General features: G+C 41.0%; 1 long non-coding RNA gene across 1 annotated transcript; it reads right to left on the bottom strand.

The window, feature by feature from the left end:
* Positions 1 to 16,674: 16,674 nt before the first annotated feature.
* On the bottom strand, positions 16,675 to 17,057 carry LOC149127338 (uncharacterized). Its single transcript, XR_016231475.1, has 2 exons — positions 16,934 to 17,057; positions 16,675 to 16,889 (listed from the first exon to the last, which is right to left on the bottom strand). It is a non-coding gene; the product is annotated as an uncharacterized LOC149127338 (long non-coding RNA).
* Positions 17,058 to 19,643: the final 2,586 nt, after the last annotated feature.

The raw sequence follows: 19,643 nt of genomic DNA, 5'->3' as shown, positions 1-19,643 counted from the left end.
TAATCTTTTCACTCAATAATCAACAAGCTAATTATTTTATAGCACTAACATTTTTCATAATTTTTTAAGAAATTAAGCGAATACTTTAAGCAATTATATAATTCACATTTTTACAGAGTGAAGGATATTTGCAATCTCCTTTAAAGAAGAATTTTTTCATATACTAACAAATTCTATCCATTGGACAAATAGGTAAAATAATCAAGAAAGGAAAATAAACTTTTGTCCATGGATTACTGACTTTTTGGAAAGCTTATTTTCTTCCTTAATCATCTTTTCCATTTCAAAAGAGACATACAAAAAGCAATATTGTGTGCTCTACTTAGAGAGATCAAAGCCTCAAATCTACTAGGGTGGTCATTACATCATTGTCCCCTTAGAAACCTAGCAAAGTTGAGTTCACCAAAGGATTGAGGATTCTGCTACTTCTGGAGTAGAGGGAGGATTCTAAAAACTAATTAAATTTACTGCACAGCTTAATTTTCCATAATAATCTCCTCATATGCAAGGGTCCTCAAAAAGTTCATGGGAAATGTGCTGTATCTTTTAATTCCATTTTCTAAGACTTTTTGAAATATCCTCATTTTCTCTTTGAAAAACTCTTTTTTATTATCTTAGCCCTGCCAAACCTTAGCACACATTGAAATGATTGTAATGATAGTGGCTGCTCTCTCAGTGCCTCATATTCCTTTAATCTTTGCCTAGTATCCTCCGCAGATTGTCTAACCTTCTCTCTCTGTCTCGTGTGTGTGTGTGTGTGTGTATTTCCCTTCTTTTTCTTTGACTTATCTAAGCTTTATCTTTCCCAAAAATTTTTTCTTTGGAAATCACATCCTATGTTTCTTAACCTTCTATATAAACTCAAACATTTCACAAAATCCTTTCTTTGTCTCCATTTCTTGGTCTCAGTGGAAATATGTCTTTGGAATGATTCTTTTGCTGAAGTCCTTTATAGGTGAAGCTATTCTTATGTTGCATGTGTCACAAAGTATTTGAAAATATCAGTTGCTATTCTGTTCTTCAGCTCTGCCATTAACTTTTGTCATTATACAGACTTCTGAGGTCATAGGAAAATTTTCACCCAGGCAGCAGAATTTCTCTATGCTCTTCATTCCAACTTATCCCATAATCTTTACACTTTAAACACCTTAATTCCATTAACCTGGGCTTCCATCACCTTAAACCATGTATGTTTCTAGTCACAGCTTCTTTCTTGTTGGTTTTTAGAACCACTAACTTCAGCTTTATTCTTGAGGAGCATCCTTGATGTTTCTTGAAACTTCCAAGCCTGTTTGCACCATAGTGTCTTACACAAGCTACCTCCTTTCTCTACCATATATGTGTAAGTCAGGATGATTTCACTACAAGTAACAGAAGAAAAGTCCAAATGGTCTTATATAATAGGACACATACTGATTAACACAAATTAAATCAGAAGTAGGTCAAACTTTAAGGGTAGTTTTTTCAGAGATCAACAGGGCAATCAAGTTCATGAGTAGTCTTTCCATTATTTGTTCAGCCATACATTATACTGACTTAGAATAGACACATGTCCTCATGTCCCTAGGATGTCTGTCACTTGGAATGTATCTAGAATTGCATTCTCAAAACCACCACCACCCATAAGAGCTGTCAACGTCCCAGAAAAATCCTCAAAACCCTTTTTTGTTTAATCCCTCAGAAAAAGTTAGATTCCTATCCCAAAATCAGTAACTGGAAAATTGGAAGGGATTACTCTGATTTGTCAGTAGTAATTAGGACTCAACCTTGCAGCCAAGATTGAGGGTTTAGAAAGAGTTATGGCTAAAGGAGTGCACTCTATGTTAGACATTTTTCCAATATGATAAAAGGATTGAATTTAAAAGATGTAAAGAAAATCATGGTTCCTATTATCTTTACAGCAGTGGTTTGCAAACTTTTCTATTGAGGAATATGTTCTTCAAGTGAATTCTACTTGGGAGCTAAGTACTTGAAACACATAAGAACCAAGTTCCTTTTATTTTTTTGGACAGGACAGGAGTTAGGGATGCCTCTTCACCCACCCAGAAGACTTCTTAAGGTTAACTTGAAAACTCAGGGTAAATCATGGGCTCTATAGATTTTTGAAGATTGCTATCTTTAACTGTTTCTTCAGTGGTGCTCAATTATCTCAGTAAGGTTACTAAAAGTAATCAACTATTAGCTAATATGAGAATTATTTCTCTGTAATTTATGGGAAAATCTATTATGCTAAATATCATGTACGCTTTTTAAAAAATATTTATTTATTTATTTGAAAATCAGAGTTACACAGAGAGAGAAGGAGAGGCAGAGAGAAAGCAGTCTTCCATCCCCTGTGTTCACTCCCCAATTGGCCACAATGGCCATGAAATCGGACATGACCCCCTAAAATTTATACTAAAATGTGGCCCTTTAGAGTTCCCCAGCAGTGCTATCTGGGGTGCCACATGTGCTACCGGAATTTGGGGTGCCATACGATTTTGCCGTATGCTTACTAATAAATCCCCAATATTAGTAAACCCAAGAGGGTTCTTGCCTAATATTTAGAGAAGAATTCTAAATACCAGCACAGATAAACGAGGCAGCATGGTATATTTTAAGCTTATATTTAGTGAGAAAGATGCATAGGAGAGTGAGAGCTTTATTAAGAGAGAGAGGTAAATCAGGGTTCATACCGAGCATCAGGTACCAGCGACGTGGAGGAACATCTAGGCCAGGAAGCCTAGAGCACATGGTCCGAAGGCCATGCGCCCTGGAGGCACAGGGCTACAGCAAGCCCCCTCCTGGCAGGAGGCCAGGGAAGAAGAGAAGCGTGGACACACTGTGTCCCAGGCCTTTAACCCACTTCCAAAGGGGAGTGGTTAATTAACCTGATTGGCTGGTAGGCATCCAGGTGTGGCCAGGTAGGGGGATGAGGTCACACAGGGGCGTGTGAAGGTATCAGGTAGAGGGATGAGGTCACACAGGGGCGTGGTGAACGCATGGTCTTCCAGCTCACAAACCTAATCAATATTAACGTATATGCTTGCCTACTACATTCCCCCCTCAGAGACTCCATCCCTTAATCCTAAGGGAAGTTGATGGACATCGAAACATCTCTTCTGTAACTGCTTCCTGCTTATGAGGGGCGTGGTGCAGGCCCTTCTTATCCAGAGTCTGGAAGTCTCTGTCTATCCTATCTAACACATTTGCTTTGTGAGCTGCTGCAGTTTCGGTCATTGCCAAGGTCTGTGTCCCCTGAATGGTCAGTTACTCCCAGAAGTTGAATTCTGAAACATATAAGTTGTTAATTACTATAAGCAAAACTGGAGCAAAAACAATTAGAAACTCATTTAGTTTGAGTATAGAGAATTACAATAGAAATCATCAGGTAGCTTTTTCATCAATAACAGTTCCCAGAGATAATTAAGAAAGGCAGGTACAGCATGTTTGCCTTAAGGAGACAAAGGCAAAAGTTTTACTTATCCTTTTTGCTTTGAAGTACTTAAGGTTTCTGATTGGCTTATTGGAACAGTCAGGCATGTCTTGTATTCACCTGTGGAGACTTAAGAGGTAGAAGTTTGGTCCTAATTTTACAGAGGTCGTCGTGCTCAATAGCACCTAGTAAGGCCCCTTTCATTTACGCTGAAGCTGCTCTGGAGAGGATCTTCTTATGAATGGCTTGCTCAGGAATTCCTGATGTTGGAGTTTTTGTTAAAAACTCCCTGATTCCTTGGAACACCTTTGCAGCTCCCTGGTCCAGCACAGTGTCTGTTTCAGAGGCTTTTAAGCAAACACGTGGCTTAGAATCCAAATCCTGGAATCCATAACAACTTTTGTAGCTACCCTTTTCAGTACAAAGTCTGTATCAGGGCCTCTTTAAAGCTACATACAGAAGTTTGGAATCCAAATCTTGGAATCCAAGTTCCATAGAATCCTGTCATCAGCAATTCCCAATACGGGAGCTTTAGTTAGAAGCTCCTTAGTTCTCTGGAACAGCTTTTGCGGCTACCCTTTTCAGTACGGAGACTGCATCAGGGCATCTTTAAAGCTATACACAAAAGCTTGGAATCCAAATCTTGGAACCCAAAGTCCACAGAGTTTTGCCATTCTCAGAAATCTCCTCGGCTGCCTTTAAATATCTGACCCTATGTTAAAACATGAGATAGCAATTTCACAGAGAGACAGGTATGCAAGATTTTACATTTGAGGCACTTACTAAACGTTAAATAAATACCTAAAAACACAGGCAATGGAGTTTGACACTTAAATATAACTAGAACTCATGGTCCATAATATTACACAATAGAACAAAGCAAATCTTTGAGATTAAGTTTTGCCATTAAAGTTAATACTGTAGCTCTTTTGAGAACAGGGGTCCTACATGGGAAGTTAGTACACAGTGACTCCTGTTGTTAATTTAACAATTAACACTCTTACGTGTGATGTGAGTGAACACCTGAGGCTCTTGACATGCGCTGCCTAGGCCATGGAAGCCTTCTGAGTCCCACAAACTCCATCAGCATTCAGACAAGGCCATACTCAAAGTGGAAGTTCTCTCCTCCCTCTGGAGAAAAGTACATCCTATTTTGATGGCCACTCTTTTCCACTGGGGTCTCACCCAGGGAGGTTCTCCACGTAGAGACACTTTCCACACAAGTGTCCTGGCTTTCCACACCTGAAATGCTCTTGGGGGCTTTGTAGCCAGAGCAGAATGCCTTTAGGGCTGATTTTGAAGTCACTGAGTGCTACTTAAAACCATTGCCACTCTATGAGTCTGCTGTACAGACTCCTTCCCATGTTGGAGCATTTACTTCTCTTTAACTTTATTAGTAGTAAACACTTAATCCTATTGACATAATCACTCTTACACTTAATCCCACCTATATGATCACTTTAAAACTTAAGATGTTACCATTACCATCTAGCCCAAGGGGATTTGCGATCCCATAGCATATTTTCAACTGTACCCTTAGAAGTAACTCCGTAAGAATGCATGCAGACCTATACAGCTTTACAGTTTCTGTAGGACCTGAGAAAATAGAAACACAAACAGCTCTTCATGAGCTTAATTATCCTTAAGCATTTTACATGGATACATTGTATTAGCTATAATTCCTTAATCCCATCTAGTTGGAGGGTCTCCCAATTATTAAGTGTAGATCTTTCAGGGAATCACCAAAGCAGCAGATGTAGAACTACCTATAGATAAATTACCTGTAACCTCCACATGGGAGACCAGGAGGAAGAACCTGGCTCCTGGCTTTGGATCGGCGCGGCGCCGGTCGTGGCGGCAATTTGGGGAGTGAACCAACGGAAGGAAGACCTTTCTCTCTGTCTCTCTCTCTCACTGTCTATGACTCTACCTGTCAAATAAAAAAAAAAGATAAAAAAAATAAGTGGAGCAGCTGGGACTCAAACCAACACTCATATGGGATGCCGGCACTGCAGGCAGTGGCTATACCCACTATTCCACAGCACTGGCCCTTCAGGTATGCTTTTATCATACTTGATATTTAATTATGAAAATAAACCTTATATTAATTCTGCTTCAAATGCAATATTATCTTTGTATAAATACAGGTATCAGGACTACACAGATATAATGTCTGTATGTTTCTCAAGAAGCTTAAGATTTATTCCTCTACACTGAAATCTGACCTATTGATATTTTACTTATCCTGGGAAATGACTTAATGAAAGAAAATACTTCATAAGACTACTACCTTAGAACCACTATCTATATATCATTGGTATCATTAAGCTTTTTTAATAGTTGAATACTGACCATATTGAACCCGATAGACGCATTTCATTTTAGTTATTTACATTTGGATCCTTGACATGTTGCTTAAAATTTGAATTTAAATTCAAAATTGTATCTACCTGTATTTTTCTTTACTGTAAATTTCTACTTTCCCCTTATTGATGAGATATGGGAAAGGGAGGGAATAAATGCCACCCATTTTTAGTAATCAGGCCAGACTTCCTGCAAGGCCATTGCCTTTTATAAAAACAGCCAGACATCAGTCATCCGGGGGAGTCCATAAGGCACATTAAACTCATATGTCTGAATTTTTTTCTAAGTTAGCAAGTCTTGGCACTGCCTGTTAACCTCATATGAGGGGCAACTACTGTGATAAGAATAAAGTGACAGTAGAATTAGTATATGAAAACTACTGATTTACACTTCTTGGACTTCAAAAGTTTTTCAGAACTTCTGTTTAAGTCATCCCAGCATATCTGGATAGAAATGAAACCAGGATTATATTTCAGAGGACAAAACTCTCAGTGTGGTGGTCATGGTTGGTCATTTGTGTGTTTACCACTTCACTCCAGTTAGGTTAACTATAAATAAAAAGACAAAAGAACAAGTGCTGGCGAGAATGTGGAGACAACAGAATATTTTCACAGTGTCGATAAGAATGTGAATTAGTAGAGCTATTACAAAAATTTTAAAATATAGCTACCATATGACCCAGCAATCCTAACACTGGGCATATAGCTACAGGGAATGAAATCAGTTTGTTGAAGAGACATCTGTACTCCCATGCTGTACTATTCACAGAAGGTAAGAAATGGAAACAACCTAACTGCCAATCAACTGATGAATGGATTAAAGAAATGTGATACATACGCAACATGCAATACTACTTAAAAAGGGTGAAATTTTGTCATTTGAGATAACATGGGTGGATTTGGAGGTCATTATGTTAAGTGAAATAAACCAGGCACAGAAAAACAGGTAGCGGTAGCACATGATCTTGTTTTTATGTAGAATTTTAGAAGTTGAGAGTAGGATAGTGATTACCAGATGCTCCTGGCTCCTGTGTGGCCTGATACAATCCTAGTCGTTTCAGGCACTTGTGGAGTGAACCAATGGACAGAAGACCTGTGTGTGTGTGTGTGTGTGTGTGTGTGTGTGTCTCCCTCTGTTTCTTTGAAACTCTTTCAAACAAATAAATAAATCCTTAAAAAAATTGAGCAAGTTTATCAAATTGGATGGAATAAGAAAGAGAAGTAGAATGTAAGTTAATGAAGTCATGAAATGATAAAGTGCTAAGTCAAACACAGTGCAGAGTGGGGAATATAAGCATGAGTTCATCATTAATGAATGATAGAAAGATGATACATCATAAATTCAGACTGAAAATAACAACCCTAGCATTGCACATTACCATCCTCTCTCTCTCCCTCTCCCTGTCACGATCCCTCTGTCTCCCTTCTCTCTCTCTCTAGTCAGTTTTTCACCCGCACACTCCATGGTGTCAACGTCCCTGCCCCAGACCTTGGGGTTATGCACTTTGCAGTCCTGTGGATCACTCTTATGGTAAGGCGAGCACATGGCAACTGCTGGTGATGAGCAGAGCACTGTTTACACATGGCTGCCCTGATTTCCTTCTGTCTCTTCAACAGTATGGCTCCTCATGTCATCCCTGAGTCACTCTCAAAAGATGACTTTACTTCCGGTCCATTCTACATGGAAATCAGAAGAAAACACAATGACATCAAATTCTGCCACCAAGCCCGCAAATATTTCTGCATGTGTCTCTCTCCAGTCTTGTCATTCTGTAGATTGAATTGTCTTAATTCTTGGCTGGAGACAATTACTCCACCATCAGTTGTGCCATTTTTCTCAATGTCTTCAAATGAGACATTTATTATTTATACTCTAAGAATTTAATGATGTCAAAATGCTCCCCTGTTAAAAAGCCTACCTCCCTGAATCACTCCTCACCCTCTAGTTCCTGCCCATCACTCTGTTTCTTCAAGACATATTTTCTCAAAAAGGCCTCCACTACTATTTTCTATACACACTCTTCAGTCTTTTGGAGTGGAGGTCAGTTGGCAATACTATATTTTTTAAATAATTTTTTTAATTTATTAGAAATGCATGGAGAGAGAAAGAGAGAGATACCTTCCATCCACTGTTTCAGTCCCCAAATGGCTGTAATGGTAGGAGGTGGGCAGTCTGAAATCAGGAGTCCAGAATTCCATCTGTTTGCCAGGTGGATGGCAAGGATGTACTTAGGCCATTTTCTACTGTCTTCTCAAGCATATTAGCAGTGAATTGGATTGGAAGCAGAGCTGGTGGGACTGGAACCAGTGCTCTGAAATGGGATGGCAGCATTTCAAGCAGTGGCTTTACCCACTGCACCACAACACTGGCCCCTGATAATGCTATCTCAATAAACACAGGCACTGCCTTTCTCTCTTAAGCTAAGTGAATGTAGTGACATGTGCAATTTCCAATATACCTCAAGGGAAAAAAGTGGCTTCCTTCATTCCATTTTCTTTGAACTAGATAGCATTCCTGATGGCACAGACTGAAGTAGCCACTGTGTCCAGAGAGGAAGCTTATGTTGAAATTAATGAAGCACCTGGTCAGTCCTTCGCCTCCTTATGTATTGCTAGAAAAGAAATAGTGTACTGCCATGTATAAGCCAATATGTTTGGAATTATTTTCATTGTAAACCTTAAGTAATATATTATTGTTGAGGACTCTCAATTCTATTTTCCCAGGTCAAACTCAAAATGTGCCAGGGGATTCCAATACAATCCCATCAAGATTGCATGTACTAATGCCATCTCACTAGTCCAAGTGATCAATTTCAATTCACAATTGATCACATTGACAGGTCTAAGAGTCAAAAGAATCACACAAACAAGACTAGTGTCTGCGAATACTAACTGATAGAATAAAAAAGGGAGAGAACGATCCAATATGGGAAGTGGGATACACAGCAGACTCATCGAATGGCAGATGTCCTAAACAGCACTCTGGCCTCAGAATCAGCCCTTAAGGCACTTGGATCTGGCTGAAGAGCCCATGAGAGTATTTTAGGCATGGAAAGCCAAGACACTCTGGAAAAAAAAAAAAAAAAAAAAAACCACCTAAATGAAAGGTCTCTGCGAGTGAGATCCCAGTAGAAAGAACGGGCCATCAAAGAAGGAGGTACCTTTCTCTGAAGGGAGGAGAGAACTTCCAATTTGACTATGACCTTGTCTAAATAAGATTGAAGTCAGCGAACTCAAGAGGCTTCCATAGCCTTGGCAACTCATGACTAGAGCCTAGGGAGATTTCTGACGCCATAAACAAGAGTGTCAATTGTTAGGTCAACAACGGGAGTCACTGTGCACTTACTCCCCATGCAGGATCTCTGTCCTTAATGTGTTGTACTATGCGAATTTTTTTTTAAGCTTTTTTTTTTTTTTTTGACAGATGGAGTGGATAGTGAGAGAGAGACAGAGAGAAAGGTCTTCCTTTTGCCATTGGTTCACCCTCCAATGGCCTCCACGGCTGGTGCGCTGCGGCCGGCGCACCGCGCTGATCTGAAAGCAGGAGCCAGGATGCTTCTCCTGGTCTCCCGTGGGGTGCAGGGCCATCCTTCACTGCCTTCCCAGGCCACAGCAGAGAGCTGGGACTAGAACCAGCATGTATATGGGATGCTGACACTGTACGTTAACCTAGTGCGCCATGGCGCCGGCCCCTGCCTGATGATTTAATCCCAGCAAAAATTCTTTTTTTTTCTTGTTAAGCCCTACTTTTCTTTATCTAATTTCTATGTGATGATTAAGACGTGTTCTTATTTCAAAATGATCTTCATTTTCTTGTCTTAGGAAATATCCATCTAAATATTGGTTTTTCAAAGATACTTATTCATTTAAAAGGCAGAGTTACATAAAGAGACAGAGTGAGAGAGACCTTCCAGCCACTGGTTCACTCCCCAAACAACCGCAATGAGCAGGGCTGGGCCAGGCGAAAACTAGGAGCCAGGAGCTTCTTCCAGGTACCCTATGTGGTTGCATGGGCCCAAGGACTTGGGCCACCTTCCACTGTTTAACCAGGCACATTAGTAGGGAGCTGGATCAAAAGTGAAGCAACTGGGTCTTTTATTATTATTATTATTTTATTTATTTGAAGAACAGAATTACAGAAAGAGGTACAGACAGAGAGAACGGTCTTCCATCTACTGGTTCACTCTCCAAATGGCCACAATGGTTGGAGCTGCGCCGATCCAAAGCTAGGAGCTAGGAGCTTCTTCCTAGTCTCCTATGCGGATGCATGGGCCCAAGGACTTGGGCCATATTCTACTACTTTCCCAGGCCATAGCAGAGAGCTGTATTGGAAGTGGAGCAGCTGGACTCAAACCGGCGCTCATATGGGGTGCTGGCACTGCAGATGGCAGCTTTACCCTCTACACCACAGCAATGGCCCCATAACTAGGTCTTGAATTGGTGTCCATCTGGGATGCCCGCATCTCAGGCGGAGGCTTAACTTGCTATGCCACAATGCTGGCCCCAGATCTAAATATTCAATTGACATGTTACAAACAGAAGCTCCACTACTGTGGTCACAACAATTATGCTTATATTGAATATACTTAACTTCATTCATTAATTTCAGTTTGAATCTATGTGATCTTTTAGAAGCTTTTGAAGTTGTTGCTTATTTAAAAGTCATGCTTTTAAAATGTTATTGGAAAATTTCCTTTCAAAAGAAGACAGTTGGCTCTCAAAGAATTGTCAAGATTATTTAAATTATTCATCTTTTAAGAAGAGGATCTTTAAACAGGTCATCAAAGAAGGAGGTACCTTTCTCTGAAGGGAGGAGAGAACTTCCACTTTGACTAGGACCTTGTCTAAATATGATCAGTCGGAGAACTCAAAAGGCTTCCATAGCCTTGGCAACTCATGACAAGAGCCTAGGGTGATTACTGATGCCATAAACATGAGTGTCAATTTGTTAAGTCAACAACAGGAGTCACTGTGCACTTACTCCTCATGTGGGATCCCTATCCTAAATGTGCTATTCATTGTGAGTTAATGCTATAACTAGTACTCAAACAGTATTTTGCACTTTATATTCTGTGTGGGTGCAAACTGTTGAAAGCTTTACTTAATATATACTAAGTCAATCTTCTGTATATATAAAGATAATTGAAAATGAATCTTGATGTGAATGGAATGGGAGAGGGAGCGGGAGATGGGAGGGTTGCGGGTGGGAGGGAAGTTATGGGGGGAAGCCACTATAATCCATAAGCTGTACTTTGGAAATTTATATTCATTAAATAAAAGTTTAAAAAAAGAAGAGGATCTTTAAGGAATCCAGGATAAAAGCTATAGCTAGCTGTTCCATCAACATCTAAACAGAATTGTTCTGAAAAACAGATACCCGTTCTTAAGAGATAGTATAAAACAATGAGATAGATCAGATCCGTAACTGCTCACACTTTATGATTCAGGTAAGTGATGGGGGGAAAATGGACAAGGGAGTTTGTAGATACACTACACGCTCAACCATGACCACCACCACCCCCCACCCACACACACAGGTGTGGAAAGTGGGGAGAGACAGAGAGAGAGAGAGAGAGAGAAAGAGAGACCCATCAGTGAAACAGACAGGGTTATCTGACTATTCTCTTATATAGCTTGGACACTGAAGTGGCTGTAGTTCAACAAAGAATCTTTTAAAAATGTACATGTTAAGTTTGAGGAATAAGTGCTCTTCATATTTAAGTCTCACAGTTCTCTGATTATACCAGGCTTCATCCTGAGAGGTTGAGAGAAAAGGAAACAGAAAAATCAGTCATTTGACATTCAGAGCAGTGTCTTTGCTTCAGGGACTTCCTCTTCTGGACATGTGTTTTCTATTTTAGATTTCTTAGCTTTGTTTAGGTTTTGAATATTTTTCATGATATATTGGACAAATTAACCTAGAAGCAAAGCTTTCCAAGCTGCCCTTCCGCTAAAACAAGCCATGACTGAATGTCAGAGCAACCACAGGAAGGATAATTGAGTAGAAGGCCATCAAGTTGACATTTTTCATCAAGTTTGACTCAGAAGCCTTCAAGATCTGAGATCACAGGACCCTCCAGCCAAACCAACCCTTTCAATTAAAGAAAACTCGTAATACAGCTAATGACCCAGCTTATTGTTAGGGGCAACTTAAATGTTAAAAAATCCAAACTTATTTCAGAAAACAACTTAATTTTTCTTTCCATTCATTCATCTCCTGAACTGAGTCATCAACAAACATAAGTCGATATACGTAAGTTCCATATTTCAAACTTTCTCCAATACTCTGGGTAGAGTGATGCTAAGAAAAATTTTCAGATTAATTAAACTCTTGTCTGAGCTCAAGCAATGCTAAAAATAACCCCCAAAAATATACTTTAAAAACCTAACAGAAAAATGGGATTTCTTCTCTCTGTGAAATGGAACTACTGACAACCATTCTTCTGATTCAAAATGGATCATTGGATCTGAAGAAGTAATAGATGCAAAATTTTCATTAGCATAAATAATTATACAAATTCTAAGTGATAGTATTGCCTTTTGTTTATAGATATCAGTAAAACCTAAGAAATATGGTAAATAGAGAATAGAAAATTTTCATCTACAGTGATTTGCACAAATGTTTCACCAAAACCTAGTTTTTCGAAACTTCCTTATAGAGCTGGGCATTTGGCAGTGGATAAGATGCCATTGGGGTTGTGGCATCCATATCTGACTGCCAGCATTTGAATACCAGCTCTGTTCTGACTTCAGCTTCCTGAAAATTGCACACCCTGGGAGACAGCAGATGATGACTCAAGTAGTTAAGTCCCTGCCACCCACTGAGGGACCTGGATTAACTTCCTAGATCCTGGCTTCAGCCTGGCCCAGCCCTGGTCGTTGTAGGCATTTGGAGATAGAAGGAGAGGATGAATGGGATCTCCCTCTCTCTCTCTCTCTCCCTTTCAAATAAAATAAATAAAATTTAAAAAATTAATAAAAATGTTTTGTTTTAATCATTTGAAACAATTTTTAATAGACTTTGTTGTTTGAGAGTTGATTTAGGGTTACAACAAAATTAGTCAAATGGTACAGAACATTTTCATATATGCCTGGCCCAACACACGCACAACCTCTATTGTCCCTTTATCAACAATACCTACCAAAGTGGTACATTTATTGATGAACCCACATTCCATTTCTTTGTCATCCAGTTATCATAGATTATATTAGTTTGCTCCTGGTGTTGTACATTCTCTGTGTTTGGGAAAATGAATGACGTATATACACTATTAAAGTAGTAGGTTGACCTGTTTTATTGCTTTTAAAATCCACTGTTCACTTTTTCCCTCTCCATCACTCCTAACCCCTGAAACCACTGATCTTTTTACAATTTCTATGGTTTTACTTTTATCAGAACACCATATACTTGGCATCATATATTATATAGCATTTCCAGACTGACTTATTTAAATTATTAATATGCTTTAAGTTACCTACATGTCTTTTCATAGTTGGATAGGTGATTTATTTTTTAACACTGAATAATATTACATTGTCTGGATATTTATCAGCTCACTTTCTGAAGACCATCTCAGTGCTTCCAAGTTTTAGCAATTATGAATACAGCTGCTGGTAATATCCTGGTTTTTGTGTGGACATGAGTTTTCAAACTCTGCGTAAATGCTGAGGAGCACAATATCTAATTCATATGATAAGAGTATGTTTAAGTTTTAAAGAAAATGTCAAACTTTCTTCTAAAGTAACTGTATAATTTCACATCCATACCAGTAATGAATGAGAGTTTCTGTTGCTATACACCCTTGTCAGCATTTCCTGGTCATCTTTGGATTTTGAATACTCTAATAGGTACGGTGGTATTTCAACATTGCTTTCACGTGCATACCAATGATGATATCAGATATGAAGTCTATTTTCATATGTATAACTTTCTTTTTTTGTAATGTCTGTCTGGTTTTGGTATTGGGATAATGTTGTCCTCATGCAATCAGCTAAATATTACCTCTGCTTTAATCTTCTGATAAAGATCATAAAGGATTGGTATAATTATCTGAATGATAATTTAGTACCTATAGTTGGGGCCAGCACTGTGGCATAGCGGGTAAAGGTGCCAGCTGCACTTCTGGCATCCTGGTTCAAGTCCTGGATGCTCCACTTCTGATCCAGCTCTCTACTATGGCCTGGGAAAGCAGTGGAAGATGACCCAAGTCCTTGGGCCCCTGTACCTACATGGGAGACTTGGAAGAAGCTCCGGGTTCCTGGTTTCAGATTAGCTCAGCTCTGGCCATTGCTGCCATCTGGGGAGTGAACCAGCAGATGGAAAACCTTTCTCGCTCTCTGCCTCTCCTCTCTGTGTAACTCTGACTTTCAAATAAATTAATTAATCTTTAAAAAATACCTATGCTACTCAATGTATTATTATACTTAATGAATAATCAACATTTCCTTGCAACTACTTAGTTAGATAGTCTTTATTTTTAAATAATTTCTTCTGCTGGATAAACTTGTAAAGATCTACTATTCAAAGCAAAATAATCTTCCATGCATGGTGGCTACCAATTGAAACTGTTTTTACTACTCATTGTAAAATTTATTGTTTATAAAAAAATTATCGTTTACAGTGGGCACTGAGCAGAATTTAGGTATCCAGAATCTGTACTCCTTTTGCTACATTTAAGTGTCCCCATCCTGTGTTTCTTGATGCTGAGCAGAGCCACCTCCAACTCCTGAAACTGAAATACCAGCAGGTAGCTGCCAGGCCTCAGTAACAGCCCAGTCAACAAGATGCTTGTTGAACAGATGCTGGAGATTCAAGTACAGTTTGAGCATATGTTATTCAAGTGGCGTTTCACCAATATATGATTCTTATGAATGTGGCAATAGTGGCAAATATAGTGTTACCTTTCTGTGCCAACACTACAGACATAAAAGTTACAATAAGGATTCAACAGTGATATCATCAAAATGCTCTTTTACCAGTTCTGTCATTTGTAATTTTAACTGTATCCCTGGTGTCTGGTCCCTACATCATTCTTCATTCTGTTAGCAGCCTATTAACATTTTGATAAATTCCCAAATCAATTGTTGTTATGCTATTGAAACATGAACACGGAAGACTATATGTGCACACAGAATTTATTATGTATGCATATATTATATATACAACTATAGAGTCATAGATATTATCAATATTCCCTTCAGAAAAATAAGATAAAGATTAACTTAAAAGTAGAATACATGAAAAGTAAAAATAAATAAGGAAAATGTACAATGGGGTAAAAAATAAGCTTTATCTAGTTGGTCAAAGAATAACATGGAAAGACAGTAATAATTTTTATTTATTAAGAAACATATTCAGATACTATGCCAAGCACTGGGCTAGCATCTAATACGCAAAACAAGCAGTGAAGTAGGTGTGAATGTTGTGTATGCTGATGAGAAATGTGCAGCTTATGAAGGCCAAATAATGGTGCTTTTTTACACCATGAGAAAATACATGAACTTGAGTATGCTTGTTTATAGAACCTAAGATCTTAGCCATAATAATTCTCCTAGTATGACATACTTATAGCAAAATTGTATGTCACCATGATTGTATGTAGAGAAGTCATTGTCACAAATATCAACAATAATTACAATGACAATAAATATTGAGAATGACAGATTTAATGCAAGTTTTGCTTGAGAGTCCAGAATTTAAATTATGCCCTTGCAAAAGATACTTTACAACTCTCCAGTCATTTTGATATGTGTCGCTCCCCCTCTTCGTGGAGGAGCAACACAGGACCCTGCGCTGTTCTTTCGTCTGCTCGGCCCTCCCCGGGTTTGCTGCTGGTTCTTCCCGGGTTGGCTACTATCCCTTCCACCTCCGTGGAAGGGCAGTTCCCCCTGGCCTCATTCCCCACTTCCGCAGGGGAGCGGCACACCGCCGGCCGGCTTTCTCGGGGGCTGCACGGGTTCCCTTAGATGTTCCCCATAGATGTTCCTGGTGCATGCCGTCTCTCTCCTCCTTTATAGTCCTCCTCCGCCAATCCCAACTCGGCTGCCCACACGCCGAGTATGCTGCTCTCCTCCAATCAGGAGCAAGTCCTACTGTTTATTGGTTGAACTGGAGGCAGCTGGGTAGAAGCTGTTTTCTCCTCTCCCAGCGCCATATTGTGGGAGAGCAGATGCATAGAATAAGTCTTAATTCCAGTAACAGTATAGTCCGAGTTGCTCCCCACAGTGGGAGAGCAGATGCATAGAATAAGTCTTAATTCGAGTAACTTAGTCTAGTCCGGGTTGCTCCCCACAGATCCCCCTTTCTTTTTATTTTTTGGCGTTGATACGCGCCTGTCTTCGGTGCCCCATGGCACACACTCTGCTCTGCTTGCTAGAGTTGCCACAGGTTCTTACAAGTCCTATCAATCAGGCAAACCGAATCCGGGTCCTCTCTTCGCCATGTTGTGAGGAGGTTTTTAGGCGCTGATGCGTGCCTGTGTTCGGTGCCCTGCAGCGCATGCTCTGGTCGAGCCTGCAGGGGCTTACAAAACCTATCAGGCAAACCGAATCCAAGCCTTCTCATTGCCTTATTGTGGGGGAGACTTATTAGTGTTGGTTCGTGCCTATCTTCGGTGACCTGCAGCTCATACTCTGGTCGAGCTTTGCTGGCGCTTACCGCCTTAAATCAGGCAGACCGAATCCAAGCCTCCTAATTGTTACATTGTGGGGAAGCCTTACTGATGTTAATTCGTGCCTGTCTTCGGTGACCTGCGGCGCATAAGCTGCTAGCTGCCCGCAGGTGCTCATCGCCTCACTTGATTAGGCAGACCGAATCCAAGCTCTCACATTGCAGTGTTGTAGGGAGGCCTTTTTATTTCTCTATTTCTCTATCTCCGGGCATTCCTATTTCTCCCATTTTACTTCTATCTTCCAGCATTCCTATTTTTCTCACTTTACTTCTAAACTTCTGTTTCTCTTATCCCTGCGGCTTCCCGCTCTCATTCTTATCCCCGCGGCTTCCCGGCTGCGCCCGCCCCGAGGCTGCTTCTCGGCGGCTTCCCGGCTGAGCCGCTTCAGCCCGCGCCTCTCTCATCTGCGCAGCTTCCCGGCTTTGCGCGGCTTCCCGGCGCCTCGCCCCGCGGCGGCTTCACGGCTCTGCGCGGCTTCCCGGCGCCTCGCCCCGCCGGCGGGTTCCCGGCTCTGCGCGCACGCTCCGCGGTCTCCACGCACTTCGCGCCCGCACCACGGCCTCGCGCCAACGCCCCGTGCTCTCTCTGCACGCGGCGGCTTTCGCGAATGTTTCCGCCACCACCGGCATTCAGTCCAAGTTCCCCGGACTAACCTGGCGAATCCTGGCGGCCCACGTCTCTGCCTCTGGTTCCAGATCTTCGCCTCTTGCTCCCCGGGGTGACTTGAAGAATTCCAAGATGGCTTGGCCTGCACTCGCGGCTTCATCCTCCCTAACATTTTTCTCTACCCGGTGTGTTTCCCTAAGTTTTCTTCCAACAATATTCCTCTCATTTCTCCTGGCTTCTCCCCACAGTCCGTATCCGAGTCCAAGCCTCTTCCAGGTTTCACTTTCGCTTTCAGTCTCCTAGCTTCCCCGCCATAGTCCGCATCCGAGTCTATGAAAGCTTTCACTTTCACTTTCAATCCTAACTTCTTTCCCACAGTCCATATCCGAGTCTATGCCTAGGCTTTCAATAGCTTCTTCCGGCACCTAGGCTCTTTGCTAGTCTCTCTCTCCGGTATTTTCCTGCTTCTTCCCGTTTCTTCCCTCCTAAGTTTCCTATCCGTCCTAGGTTTCCTATCCGAGTTAGGTTTCCTAACCGAGTCACGGCACCATTATGTCGCTCCCCCTCTTCGTGGAGGAACGACACAGGACTCTGCCTAGGCTTCATATCCGAGTCACGGCACCATTATGTCGCTCCCCCTCTTCGTGGAGGAGCAACACAGGACCCTGCGCTGTTCTTTCGTCTGCTCGGCCCTCCCCGGGTTTGCTGCTGGTTCTTCCCGGGTTGGCTACTATCCCTTCCACCTCCGTGGAAGGGCAGTTCCCCCTGGCCGCATTCCCCACTTCCGCAGGGGAGCGGCACACCGCCGGCCGGCTTTCTCGGGGGCTGCACGGGTTCCCTTAGATGTTCCCCATAGATGTTCCTGGTGCATGCCGTCTCTCTCCTCCTTTATAGTCCTCCTCCGCCAATCCCAACTCGGCTGCCCACACGCCGAGTATGCTGCTCTCCTCCAATCAGGAGCAAGTCCTACTGTTTATTGGTTGAACTGGAGGCAGCTGGGTAGAAGCTGTTTTCTCCTCTCCCAGCGCCATATTGTGGGAGAGCAGATGCATAGAATAAGTCTTAATTCCAGTAACAGTATAGTCCGAGTTGCTCCCCACAGTGGGAGAGCAGATGCATAGAATAAGTCTTAATTCGAGTAACTTAGTCTAGTCCGGGTTGCTCCCCACAGATATGTTATCAGTAATTCTGTATAAAATATAGAGTATTAAAAAACAATAAATTATACATTTCATCAAATAGATTTATGATACAATAAAGAAGCAATTGAGTAAATTATTTCAATTCTAAAGATTAATTTAAATGCTTATTTGTTTTAGAGAAATGCATAAATCCTTAGTCAATCCAAAGCCTGAAAATTTAGATGTGGCCCATTTTTCTTTTTCCATATGGATTTCTTTCATCCTAATATATCTCCATGCCCTGTCTCAACACAGTTAAAAACACAAAGCTGTCCACCTGCAGTTTCTGCCTGTCTCAACTTGACTCCAGGAAGTAGTCAGAAAAGGCATGCAAAGCCAAGGTTAGTCTATAGTTTGTTTTTTACTTCCTAGCCCCCATGAACCACTTTTCAACACAGATATTTAAAATCAGCCAACTGAAATAGGCCGAGTCTTTTGTTAATAATTTTTGCTATTAGCGACCAGAGAACAGAACTCAGCTACCTTAGAAAAGCCCTTGTTGTATGAAGAAGGGTCTTCACCTCCCAGAGAGTACAAATGCAAATATTCAAGGAATTCTCGCCAATTAGTCCTTATTATTATAAAAACTTTAAACTCACTAGATTGGAGGGAAGCCATGGGGAACACAGCAGGACATTGCCACCACAGTGACTGGCAGCAGAGGATCAGGTTCCCTGGGGAGATCTGCATGGGCTGGGTCAAAGCAGGCTGACCACTGTGATAAGGTACAGGAATCAATGGTCTGTGGAATTTGCATTTGGCATTCCTGGTACAGGTGAATGTGATAATCAGGGATAGAAGTAAAATGTTTCCTTTATCTAAAAGAGAAGATGAATGCTATAGTGTATAACATATAATAAAGCTCTCAAATTTTAATTAAAAATTTTATCACAACTTTTCAAAATATTATTTTTCTTTATTAATGTGCTTTGTGGAATTTAATCTCTATTTGGTTGTGGAAAATGGATTAACTTATAATTGACTCTTTAATATTAACTGTTCTACAGAATTAATCACATGAGTAACATTTCAAAAAGGGGTTTTGTGAGGGTTTTCCCCCCCATATAATAGAATCCTCTAAAATTTTGCTACTTAATTATTAATCTTATTCAACATACACAACTCTCAACAGCGGATGTATCTAAAAATTCAAATCTGGGGCCAGTGTTCTGGCCTAGCGAGCTAAGCCATCCTGCGAGTGTGTACTAGTCCCAGCCGCTCCACTTCTGCTTGGACCGCCTACTAATGTGCTAGGACGCCTGCCACCCACGTGGGAGACCCTGTTGAGTTTAGGCCTGATCCAACCCTAACCTTTGTAGCCACTGGGGAAGTGAACCATTGGATGGAAGATCCCCCTCTCTCTTTTTGTCTGTTTCTCCCTCTCTCTGTCACTCAGTCTTTCAAATTA

Source organism: Oryctolagus cuniculus, chromosome 3, assembly GCF_051225735.1.
Source record: "Oryctolagus cuniculus isolate XC-2025 breed Fujian yellow rabbit chromosome 3, ASM5122573v1, whole genome shotgun sequence".
NCBI lineage: Eukaryota > Metazoa > Chordata > Mammalia > Lagomorpha > Leporidae > Oryctolagus > Oryctolagus cuniculus.
Note: the sequence above shows the minus strand (reverse complement) of the source record. Positions and strands in the feature narration are given on the sequence as shown.